The following is an 11,032-nucleotide window of genomic DNA, read 5'->3' on the forward strand; positions in this document are numbered from 1 at the left end:
CCCACGTCAGGAGAAGACCGGGACAGGAGTGGTTGAACTCATAGATAAAGATAATGAGGAAACCAAAAACTCTACCACACAGCGGGCACACACTGAGATATAAGACAATACATCATAAGGAGGAAATAAAGAGCAGGGAGGAAATAACCAGATGATGAGAGGGTTTCCACAGCACACCATGCAGCACGCAATAAATCACCAGCAAATGGAACAGAACAGCACACGGACCGATTTAGCAAAAGCTATAGTCGGCATAGGAATACAGACTCTACCATCTTAAAAAAGGCAGGAGCAACTGTGATAGATTTCCCACATGTGATCCAAGAGGTAACCAGTAGGCCAGCAGAGATTAACTCCTGCAAGCCCGATCACTAATGAGCACACAGCTGGATGACGCCCGAGCTGGTCTGCATAACTCCAATGTGGACCATCGGTGACTCTGGTGTCTCAACATCTTCCAGATGCCTTTGCAGTGATCCAAGTGGTTGACCCAAAGGGTAAATGACACACTGGGACCTCGGTAATCAAATCTGTTCTTGAACCTATGGTTATAAAATCCGATATTTCACTGCTCGTCTGCTTACATCACCTACCTGACATAGATCTGAAAACCTCTGCAGCTTTTAACTCTTGCAGGATTTATTCCACGTTGTTTTACTGATCTATAATAAAGAAGATGGCATTTTATTGAGGAAATAGTTTTACTACTGGATCATATCTCATCACTTCCTACATTTATCTCTGTTCCAGCTCTGTTATATCAATCATCTCTGTTCTAGCTCTGCTACATCTCTTATCCAGCTCTTCTACATCAGGCATCTCAGTTCCAGATCTGCTACATTTCTTATCCAGCTCTTTACATTGCTTATCCAGCTCTGCTTTATCAGTCATTTCTGTTTCAGATCTGCTACATCTCTGATCCAGCTCTGCTAGTTCAGTCATATCTGTTCCAGCTGTGCTACATCAGTCATTTCTGTTCCAGCTCTGCTACATTTCTTATCCAGCTCTTTACATTGCTTATCCAGCTCTGCTACATCAATCATCTCCGTTCCAGCTCTGCTATATCAGTCATTTCTGATCCAGCTCTGCTGCATCAGTCATCTCTGTTCCAGTTCTGCTACTTCATTTCTGTTTCACCTTTGCTACATCTCTGATCCAGCTCTGCTATATCAGTCATCGCTGATCCAGCTCTGCTACATCTCTGATCCAGCTCTGCTACATCAGTCATCTCTGTTCCAGCTCTGCCACATCAGTCATTTCTGTTTCAGCTCTGCTACATCTATGATCCATCTCTGCTATATCAGTATCAATCATCTCTGATCAAGCTGTGCCATATCAGTCATCTGTCTTCCAGCTCTGCTACATCAGTCATTTCTGTTTCAGCTATGCTACATCTCTGATCCAGCTCTGCTACTTCAGTCATTTCTGTTCCAGCTCTGCTATATCTCTGATCCAGCTCTGCTACATCAATCATCTTTGTTCCAGCTCTGCTATATCAATCATCTCTGTTCCAGCTTTGATACATCAATCATCCCTGTTCCGGCTCTGCTATATCAGTCATCTCTGTTCTAGTTCTGCTATATCAGTCATCTCTGATCTAGCTCTGCTACATCAATCATCTTTGTTCCAGCTCTGCTATATCAATCATCTCTGTTCCAGCTTTGATACATCAATCATCCCTGTTCCGGCTCTGCTATATCAGTCATCTCTGATCTAGCTCTGCTACATCAATCATCTTTGTTCCAGCCCATCACATGTTTAACATCACTTCACCCCATCTCCTCTGTCCACCTGTCTGTGTTGCTCAAGAACTACTTCTCCGTTCCATGGGCTTGAAGGATCCAGGTCACCAGGTGGAACATAAAACAGACCTTAGATTATATATCTGTTATGGATCCTAGTGGATTCAGCGATCTCCATCTCCACCATTAATATAAGTGGAGAATCAAGACGTGGACAAGGGATTTTCTAAGCCGCTTATTTCTGACTTGTGCCTGTTAATAGAGGGATCGGCAGCTATGTAAACTCAATGTCCTGCTTCAATAAAAAAAAAGGAAAATCCTGTCCTGCAGCTTCCGACCAGTCCCATACCTAATGTGCCGGTGAGAACAATAGGCTGGGAATTTACAGGATCATTTATTGTTTTTTTAAACTTGTCCAACAAGAAGTGGATGAGAAGCCTCCTGCACTATTAGTAGGTTTAGTTCTGCGTCTGTGCGTTCCTGGTGCTCCTGTGGAACGTTACATTCATTGTGCGTGGCTGTTATTGTGGACATAGGCCTCGTGTGGTTCCTACAGATGTCGCATTGCGGAATGTTTTTCGTATGACTGAACAGTCACATGAAACGTGTCATGTCCTCAGTAGGTGAAAGTGATTTCCGCATATCCTAAAGTGATGTTATATTAACCTTAAAGCGCATCAATCACCAGGATTCTCCTATATGACCTAAATCCAGTGCTATACTGGCACTATCAGGCTGATTCTATACATACAGTTCTATACTGGCACTATCAGGCTGATTCTATACAAACCTTTAGTTGTCAGCTCGGATGTATAGGTTTTGAAACACAAGCAAGTAAAGTTTGTATAATGAGCAGCTTTTTGAATGACAGCAGCTGCCGATCAGCTGATAGCTGGGGTGGGTATTTATAGTTATCTCCTCCTGTTATTTATGCTAATTCTATTACAGAATTGTTTTACTAAGTGGCTAGAAGGACCTGTGCTGATGTCATACCCATGTGACCAAAAGAGGCAGGGCCTCAGCCAACATAGCTGATACCAGGAAGCAACATTATTTTTCTGTTGGCTGATTTCCCGCCCCTTCGGGTTACATGAGTATGACATCTGCACAGGTCCTTCTAGGCACTTAGTAAAATTCTGAATCTTCACCAAGTCTATGAGCGTTATGCTTGAAACGCGTCTGGTATGATTGTTACACTTCTTATGGACCTGCTATACTAATGAATCATGCGTTATTTTTTGGATGATTTCAAAACAAATTACCAATAAAGGTGAATTTTATTATAAAGAAAGATGTTGTAATCTGGATCAATTTTTCTTGTTTTATATATGCCTCCAGCCCCTCCTGTGATGTATATGCCCCCAGGCCCTGCTGTGATGTATATACCCTCCAGTGATGTATATGCTCTCAACCCATCCTTTGATGTATATGCCCCCAGCCCCTCCTGTGATGTATATGCCCCCAGCCCCTCTTGTGATGTATATGCCCTAGCCAGTCATGTGATGTATATGTCCCAGCCCTTCCTGTGATATAGATGCCCCAGCCCCTCCTGTGATGTATATGCCCCCAGCCTTTCCTGTGATGTATATTCTCCAGCCTCTCCTGGGATGTGTACACCTCCAGCATCTCCAATGTGATGTATATGCCCCCAGCATCTCCAATGTGATGTATATGTGTCCCCGGCCTCTCCTGTGATGTGTATGCCCCCAGCATCTCCAATGTGATGTATATGCCCCCAGCATATCAAATATGATATGCTCCATCCCCTCCAGTGATGTATATGCCCATAGCATCTCCAATGTAATATATATGACCCAGCCCCTCCAGTGATGTCTATGCCCCAGTGCCTCATGTGATGTATATACCCCCAGCATCTCCTATGATGTACATATCACAGGAAGGACTGGGGAATACACATCTCAGGAGATGATGGGGTTTATACATCACAGGAGTGGCTGGGTGCAGATACATGACAGGAGGGGCTGGGGCATATGCATCAATGGGAGGCATAAACATGGCTGTGGGCCACAGACATCACTAGGGGGGCACAAACATCACTGGGGGTGGTACACCGCATTGGGGGCAAACAGTACTGAGGGTTGCACACAGCACTGGGGGGGTTGCACACAGGACTGAAAGGTGCACACAACACTGGAGGGGAGCACACAGCACTTGGGGGGCACACAGCACTGGGAGAGTGGGCACACAGCACCGGAGGGTGGGAACACATCGCTGGAAGCGGTGAAGGTGCTGCTCCTCTGTAGGATGGAAGTGCAGAGTGCTAATCCTGCCCACAAAGTATGTCCTGCACACACTGGCCAGCGTGAGGACCTATTGGTACGCGCACGCAGCGTATTCGGGGATTTAAAGGGCCGGCAAGACCGCAGTGGCTACCTGAGCACTGCCGCCTCCGGGAATCAGTCCGGGGGCTGCAGAAAAGAACACTTGGTTAAGACGCCAAGTTTTCACATTTTGTCTTTTCGGTTTCATCGTTCTCACAAAGCAGAGGAAGTAATAGGTGCACAAACAATGGCCCTGATTCATCCAGAAGTTATGACGTAAAGTAATTCAAAAGGTTTCCAAATTTTTTGCGTAACCCAAAATTGAAAAAAAAAATAAAAAATTTAAAAATGTTGCAACATTTGACGTATTAAAGGTGAGAAGAGCGAGGACAGGACAGGATGAGGACAGGACGAGGACAGGACAGGACAGGACAGGGCGTCACCGCACGACAATTCATCATCATTAACACCACAAAAAATGGAGTAAATGACAACAGAAATATGTGGCGGCCCCCAGTCCTGGCAGATGTAAGATGCGCCAAATCCAGTAAGGGCGGCACAACCCGGAGTGAAATTGGCTCATGTTCCTCTAGTGCAGCGGTCATTAACACGAGCCCGCAAAACTCCAGCCCCTTCCCCAGTATATATTTCCCTATACCCCCTATTATGTCCCTGAGCCCCTTCCCCAGTATATATTTCCCTATACCCCCTATTATGTCCCTGAGCCCCTTCCCCAGTATATATTTCCCTATACCCCCTATTATGTCCCTGAGCCCCTTCCCCAGTATATATTTCCCTATACCCCCTATTATGTCCCTGAGCCCCTTCCCCAGTATATTTTTCCCTATTCCACTTATTACATCCCTGAGCCCCTTCCCCAGTATATTTTTCCCTCTCCCCCTTATTACATCCCTGAGCCCCTTCCCCAGTATATTTTTCCCTCTCCCCCTTATTACATCCCTGAGCCCCTTCCCCATTATATTTTTCCCTATACCCCTTATTGCATCCCTGAGCCCCTTCGCCAGTATATATTTCCCTAGCCCCTTATTGCATCTCTGAGCCCCTTCCCCAATACATATTTCCTTATGCCCCTTATTTTGTCCCTGAGCCCCTTCCCCAGTATATATTTCTCTATCCCACTTATTGTGTCCCTGAGCCCCTTCCCCCGTATATAATTCATTATCCACCTGATTGCATCCCTTAACCCCTTCCCCAGTATATATTTCCCTATACCCCTTATTACATCCCTGAGCCCCTTTCCCAATATATATTTCCTTATGCCCCTTATTTTGTCCCTGAGCCCCATCCCCAGTATATATTTCTCTATCCCACTTATTGTGTCCCTGAGCCCCTTCCCCAGTATATAATTCATTATCCACCTGATTGCATCCCTTAACCCCTTCCCCAGTATATATTTCCCTATCCCCCTTATTGCGTCACTGAGCCCCTTCCCCAGTATATATTTCCCTATACCCCTTATTACATCCCTGAGCCCCTTTCCCAGTATATATTTCCCTATCCCCCTTATTGCATCCCTGAGCCCCTTCCTCAATATATATTTCCTTATGCCCCTTATTTTGTCCCTGAGCCCCTTCCCCAGTATATATTTCTCTATCCCACTTATTGTGTCCCTGAGCCCCTTCCCCAGTATATAATTCATTATCCACCTGATTGCATCCCTTAACCCCTTCCCCAGTATATATTTCCCTATCCCCCTTATTGCGTCACTGAGCCCCTTCCCCAGTATATATTTCCCTATCCCCCTTATTATGTCCCTGAGCCCCTTTCCCCAGTATATTTCCCTATCCCCCTTATTATGTCCCTGAGCCCCTTTCCCCAGTATATTTCCCTATCCCCCTTATTATGTCCCTGAGCCCCTTCCCCATCATATATTTCTCTATACTCCTTATTTTGTCCCTGAGCCCCTTAACTATTATATATTTCTCTATCCCCCTTATTTTGTCCCTGAGCCCCTTCCCCAGTATATATTTCTCTATCCCCCTTATTTTGTCCCTGAGCCCCTTCCCCAGTATATATTTCCCTATCCCCCTTATTGCATCTCTGAACCCCTTCCCTATTATATTTTTCCCTATCCCCCTTATTGCATCTCTGAACCCCTTCCCCATTATATTTTTCCCTATACCCCTTATTGCATCCCTGAACCCCTTCCCCATTATATTTTTCCCTTTTCCCCTTATTGCATCCCGGAGCCCTTTCCCCAGTATAGATTTCCCTACACCCCTTATGATGTCCCCCCTTGCTCCCCTTATCCTCTGCCCCTTTTTCCTGAGCTCTCCTGCCCCCTCCTGTACACACTCCTCCCTATATACTCCTCTGCCTTCTTGCGCAATGATCAGTGTTCACATCCAGTACAGTGATCCACAGCTCCAGGTGACAGGGGGCGTCAGAGACCTGTTATTCCTGCCCAGGACCCCTGTGAGGGGCGGACACTGGAGACTCTCCCCCCCTCCCCGCTCCGCACTAAAGACCCACAGCCACGTCTGAATGAGGCTCATTGTGCTGTGAGGAGGAGGAGAGGTGAGTGTGATGTGTGGGGGCAGGGTGGTCATCCTGGAGAGGGGGGACCAGCACTACACCAGGGGGTGCACAGCCCTCAGCATGTAGGGGGCTTCCTGGTATATGTGCCCAGCTACAGGTATGCAGCACCGTCATGTATGTGTGTGTGTGTATATATATACATATATATGTGTGTATGTATGTATATGTATATATATATATATATATATATATATGTGTGTGTGTGTGTGTGTGTGTGTGTGTGTGTGTATATGTATATATATATATATATATACATGGTTGTGTGTGTGTATATATGCATATATACATATATTTATTTACATATTTTATATATTTTGTAAGTATTGCCTATATATTTGTAAATTGCCGTGAGACTATGCATCTGTACTATGGCGTCATATCGTGCACCCACATTGCGTCCAGTCCCCCCCGCTGGAGTTACCAATCCAATATTAGCAATTCCATTTTTAACTTTTTTTCTGGACTACTTCTGAAAACCCAGGTAGTCCAGAAATAATGAGGGTTGTAGTTCCTCATCAGCTAACTCGGATTATGGCATCAGTATAAGGACCCCCCCTATGGATTTTACAACCCAATTTCTCCATTGGTAAAAAAAAGTTCTGCAAACGCAACTTTTTATACCTTTTTTTTTTTTTAACATTGAAGTCTATGGAAAAGGGATCCATTAAGTTGATCGCTTTTTAGGTTCCATTTGAAACACAGATCATTTGCAAATGCAATCAGTTACCGGATCCATTCTCCATAGACTCCCATGTGAAAAAAAAACGGATCCTGCAAAAATCGATTTTTTCAAAAAGGACAAAAAAGTTGTGTTTGCACAACTTCTATGCCAACGGATCCGCTGTCATGGGTGACACATGATATCAGCCGTAGTCAGGGCATAATGGGGGTCCGCAGCTTGCAGTCTGCATTGGCGTCGTCCTCTGATCTGCACCCCTGTTGCTCCCTTTTGTCTTATTTGTTTAGCCTCCATCTCCCTATCCCTATTTGTAGTGTTTGTGTCTCCGTTGCTATGCGTCTACTGGAACAAATTTATTGGTTTTCTGAGAGGTATAGATTGCAAGCTCTTGAGGAGACAAATCTGATCTATGTTCACACAGGACGGATATGCAGCAGATATTCAGATGGGAGTTTGCATGTATCCATCCCTCTATCAGGATTGTGGATAACGTTTCTGAAAATCTCATCCACAATGCGCAAAAAAAAAAGCATTAATTGCTCTGCGCCGGATTGTGGCGCCTCTTCCCTTGCGTGACTTATCTCACACGATGACTGCCAGCAATAAGCAGGGCGAATGTCATCTCACCGGTGCTCAGACCACCAGAGCTTATAAAGGAGACGATACTTTAAAATATAATAATGACTGACAGAACATTTACTTATAGTATAGTAATGACATGTCAATGCTTCCCGCGCACAGAATTTAAGAACATAATTACACATTCCAAAGGAAGCCTGTTTTTGTGGTTTTTTTAAGGGGTTGACATGTTTTTTTTTTTTGAAGGTTTCTCATGGAAAACACATGGGAAAAGACCACCAGTGATGGTGCCTTGTGATGCATCATTGCAATATCCAAGATGCCAATGTTATCAATAGATGGATATATAGTGAGGAGACACCATTTGTAGGTGACATCCTGAGACCGGGATTTCCTACAATTTCAAAGAATCGTTCTTAATGCATGGAGGTCAACCCAACGTGTTCTCCTCACCATCACACATCTATCTATCTATCCCTCTATCTATCCCTCTATCTATCCCTCTATCTATCTATCTATCTATATATCTATCTATCTATCTATCCCTCTATCTATCTATCTATCCCCCTATCTATCCATCCATCCATCTATCTATCTATCCCTCTATCTATCTATCTATCTATCCCTCTATCTATCTATCTATCTATCTATCCATCCATCCATCCATCCATCCATCCATCCATCCATCTATCTATCTATCCCTCTATCTATCCCTCTATCTATCCCTCTATCTATCTATCTATCTATATATCTATCTATCTATCTATCCCTCTATCTATCTATCTATCCCCCTATCTATCCATCCATCCATCTATCTATCTATCCCTCTATCTATCTATCTATCTATCCCTCTATCTATCTATCTATCTATCTATCCATCCATCCATCCATCCATCCATCCATCCATCCATCCATCTATCTATCTATCCCTCTATCTATCTATCCATCCATCCATCCATCCATCCATCCATCCATCCATCTATCTATCCCTCTATCTATCTATCCATCCATCCATCCATCCATCCATCCATCCATCCATCCATCCATCCATCCATCCATCCATCCCTCTATCCATCTATCCATCTATCTATCCCTCTATCTATCTATCTATCTATCTATCTATTCCTCTATCTATCCCTCTATCTATCTATTCCTCTATCTATCTATCTATCTATCTATCTATCTATCTATCTATCTATCTATCTATCCCTCTATCTATCTATCTACGTATCTATCCCTCTATCTATCTATCCCTCTATCTATCTATCTATTCCTCTATCTATCTATCCCTCTATCCCTCTATCTATCCCTCTATCTATCTATTCCTCTATCTATCTATCTATCTATCTATCTATCTATCTATCTATCTATCTATCCCTCTATCTATCTATCTATCCCTCTATCTATCTATCCCTCTATCTATCTATCTATCCCTCTATCTATTTATCTATCCCTCTATCTATCTATCTATCTATCTATCTATCTATCTACGTATCTATCCCTCTATCTATCTATCCCTCTATCCATCCATCTATCCCTCTATCTATCCCTCTATCTATCTATCCCTCTATCTATCTATCCCTCTATCTATCTAGCTATCCCTCTATCTATCTAGCTATCTATCTATCCCTCTATCCCTCTATCTATCCCTCTATCTATCTATCCCTCTATCTATCTATCCCTCTATCTATCTATCCCTCTATCTATCTAGCTATCCCTCTATCTATCTAGCTATCTATCTATCCCTCTATCCCTCTATCTATCCCTCTATCAAATCAAATCAAATCAAATCAAATCAAATAAGCTTTATTGGCAGGACCAAATACAAATTAGTTTTGCCAAAGCAAGTGTACATTAGGGGCTGGGGCTGTGGGGATGGTGGGTGGGGACTGTAGGAAGGATGGATGGGGCTCATCCAGGGTGGGGACTGTGGGGGCACTTCTAGGATGGGGGCTATGGAAGTCCATGGCTTATGATGGGGCATATCCACGGTGGGACTGTGGTAACGGTGGATGGGATATATCCAGGGTGGGGATTGGGGGGCCACATCTGGGATGGGGGGCTATGGAAGTCCATGACTTATCATAGTTCTCTTTCTCGAAGTCTATGGCATTCGCTCACATACTGCGCTGCTATCTCCACTGCGCTCTCTTCTTCCCCCAGCAGGATATATATTTTCTCTTCCTCCTTCATGGAGCTGAAATCCGGGAAGAGATGGGAGAGTCTCCTGAAGTGAGTGTCCCTCACTGCTGAGTACTTGGTGCAGTGTAGCAGGAGGTGGGTTTCATCCTCCAGGGCCTCCAGGTCACAGTGTTGGCACAGTCTGTCCTCCCTGGGCTTGTAGCTCTGCTTGTGTCGGTCGGATTCGATGTCTAGACTGTGGGCACTGAGTCTATATCGGCTCAGGGTCCTGCGGTCTCTGGGGTCCGGGATTTTCTCCAGATACGGGGCCAGTCTGTAGTCTCTCTGTAGTCTCTGGTACGTGGTCAGTTTCTGTGAGGTGTTGATGTCGGTCCTCCAGTCACTGACATACCTCTCCTGGCCCTCGTCTACCATCTTCCTGATTCTGGTTCTTGTCAGGCTGCTGTGATTGGTTATTTTGTCCAGTTGGGTTTGGGAGGGCTGTGCCCGGGGTCCTGGTTCATCTGGCCCACGTATATATATCAGAGCTTTGTGGTGATGGGAGTTTGGATTGCTACTCTGTAGGTGAGCCTGAAATGATAGTGACCTCTTCAGAGCTGCTAGGTGTAGAGGGAATCTGCCCAGCTCAGCTCGACAGGCACTGTTGGAGGTGCTTCGATGGACCTGGAGAAGGTGCTTACAGAATTCCAGGTGGAATATTTCTGTTGGGCTGGAATCCCACCTTGACCAATCTGGGTAAGTGTGAGGGCCCCAGACTTCGCTGCCGTACAGGAGGATTGGGGCAATGATGGAATCGAAGATTTTTAGCCAGACCCTCACTGGTGGCTTCAGATGATACAATGTCCTTCGGATGGCATAAAAGGTTTTGCAGGCCTTGTTTTTCAGGGTCTCTATGGCTTGTTTGAAGCTCCCTGACTGGTGAATTTCCAGGCCCAAGTAGGTGTATTTGTCTGTTCCTGTTAGAGTGTAGCCGTTTAGGACAAATGAAGGATGCTGGTCAAATCTTCTTTTTCTCTTCTGGAGCACCATGATGTTGGTTTTCTTTAGAT

The 11,032-nt window shown here is 44.6% G+C and overlaps 1 protein-coding gene across 1 annotated transcript in view; it reads left to right on the top strand.

The window, feature by feature from the left end:
• Window positions 1-6,384: 6,384 nt before the first annotated feature.
• The window catches only part of LOC142254195 (carbohydrate sulfotransferase 5-like), a 46,471-nt gene continuing 41,823 nt past the window's right edge, over window positions 6,385-11,032 (top strand). Inside the window, exon 1 of the mRNA XM_075325176.1 lies at window positions 6,385-6,562. The gene's annotated coding sequence lies outside the window, so the exon portion shown is untranslated. The remainder of the gene's footprint in view (window positions 6,563-11,032) is intronic.

This window comes from Anomaloglossus baeobatrachus, chromosome 10 (genome assembly GCF_048569485.1).
Source record: "Anomaloglossus baeobatrachus isolate aAnoBae1 chromosome 10, aAnoBae1.hap1, whole genome shotgun sequence".
Classification (NCBI taxonomy): Eukaryota; Metazoa; Chordata; class Amphibia; order Anura; family Aromobatidae; genus Anomaloglossus; species Anomaloglossus baeobatrachus.